Here is a 2,137-nt window from a genome sequence, read left to right as displayed (position 1 = left end):
TGGCGTTGGCGGCCCTCAATCTCGGCTGGGGCGGGTGGCTCGCTGGCGCAGGCATGCCGGGGCGGCGCTCCAGCGGATCTTCGGCGCTTCGGCGTGGAGGTCGCGGATCTGGGGTCCGTGCCCAGATCCCGCGGTGTTGATGGCGGCCGTGACGAGTCACCGCGTGAGGCGGGCTGGCCGGGGTGCAGCGGCTCCGGCTGGCCCCTGCAGATCCGCGACAGAGGTGGCGTGCCACGGATCGTGGACGGCGACGCGACCGCGTCGCACTGGTGGGCTCGGCATGCGGCCGTGAAGGGTGTTGGCTGTCCTGGGCCTCGCGGGAGGTGGGGTGGCGGCTTGTGAAGGCCGGGGCGGCGGCCCCGGGAGCGTGGTAGCTGGTGACCTCGTGGTGGCTGGCGTGGGGGTGTGGATCCAGTGCCTTGCATGGATCTGGCCCTCCCATCATGTGTGGTCCTTCGCCGTGGTGGAGGTGCCCTGGTGAGGCGTCGAGTGCGCGTGAGCTCGGTGGTCAACGGCGATGGTAGCTTGGCGCGGCGGGAAGGTGGAGTGGGTGGATGTCGACCATGGGGATTGTGTGTTGCGCATGCTTCGGATCTGCTCGAATTCGGAGGTGTGGTGGAGCTCCGGGCAAAAGTCCAGCACTGACCTTGGGTCGGTGTCGGCAACAACGACGCCATGGTCATGGTGTCGTTCCCCTTCTTGAAGGTGTTGCCATGGTGCTCCATTGCATGACTCTTCTGGAGAAATCCCTAGCTTCGGATGGTCGAAGCGGTCGATGTTGGTGGCTACGTCGTTTCCTTCTTTGAGGCATCGCCTTGGAGAGTCAGCATGTTGCAGTTTGCACGTATCTCTTCATCGCCGGGGACAGTGGACGTCGGGGCGGCGGCTCCGGATGGTTTCTGATTGTACGCCGAGATGGCGATCCCGGGAACAATGTGAGTCACTACTAGAGAAGTGCCTAGTAGTAGCGCGGGTTTTATGCCTACTAGTAGCGCGGGGACCCGCGCTACTAGTAAGGCGCTATAGCTATTCCTTAGCAGTAGCACGTGTAACACACGCTACTGCTAAGACATATAGCCGTAGCAGTAGTAGCGTGCTTCCTGTCCAGCACTACTAGTATTCTGTTTTTCATTTTTTTAGTGTATTTATATGCCGTTATACAAATTTTGATACAGTACCAATTAAGAGGTTGTTATATCATTATGTCCACGATGAATTAATATATCATTGTGAGGAAGAAACATGGATTAGATTCATTTGTATGAATCAAAAGTTGAATTAGGACGACGATCCTACTAATTCAACTTTTGGTCACTTTTGATTCATCCACATGAATCTAATCCGTGTTCCTTCCACCAATGATATAATAACTAATCATGATCATAATAACAAATCATCATGATAATCATGATCAACATCATCATCATCATATTAATATAAAAACTCTTGCATCATATCATCACCAACAACACTAGCTAATAATCATCGTAGTCATTATCACCAACACTATTTAATTATCATAATCATAGTGTAGCTATCTAATCACCACCAACACTAGCTAATAATCATCATCATAGTCATTACCACCAACACGAGTTACTTAATCATCATAGTCATAGTGTAGCACATCATCATCTTCAAACTCATTCTAGCTAGCTAATCACTCCTGCTGCTCTCTCTCAGGTAAAATAGCATAAAACATGTGTAGCACTCCTGCTTCATCATATTGAAGAATGAAGATGAACATGTCTCCTAATTGTGGGTTGCTCTTCTGATTGCTGCCCCCTAGTACTTCTCTGCTGCCATCCTTCCCAATTTTGCTCCAGTCTTTGACTATTAAGACTTGCTCGCTTTTAGAAATCATGAATGCACTCACGTGCAATGCAGGATATCTTGGCCGTAAGCTAACCATTGTCATGCTACCTTTAGGCTCGATCCAACGAGTCACAACATTCATCGGGAGTCCCTGTTGAAGAACATCGTAGTAACATACTTAGCAATGAAGTTTAGCTTAAAAAATAATGTATGCAAAAGATGCACTAAGAACAAATAGTAAAAATCTTACCATCTTTCCTAAATAGATGTGACCGTAGATCAATACACACACTAGTGGTCGCACGTATTGAGTACTAATATT

The sequence above is a fragment of the Triticum dicoccoides genome, chromosome 4B (assembly GCF_002162155.2).
Source record: "Triticum dicoccoides isolate Atlit2015 ecotype Zavitan chromosome 4B, WEW_v2.0, whole genome shotgun sequence".
NCBI classification, from domain to species: domain Eukaryota; kingdom Viridiplantae; phylum Streptophyta; class Magnoliopsida; order Poales; family Poaceae; genus Triticum; species Triticum dicoccoides.
This window is presented reverse-complemented; position numbering follows the sequence as displayed.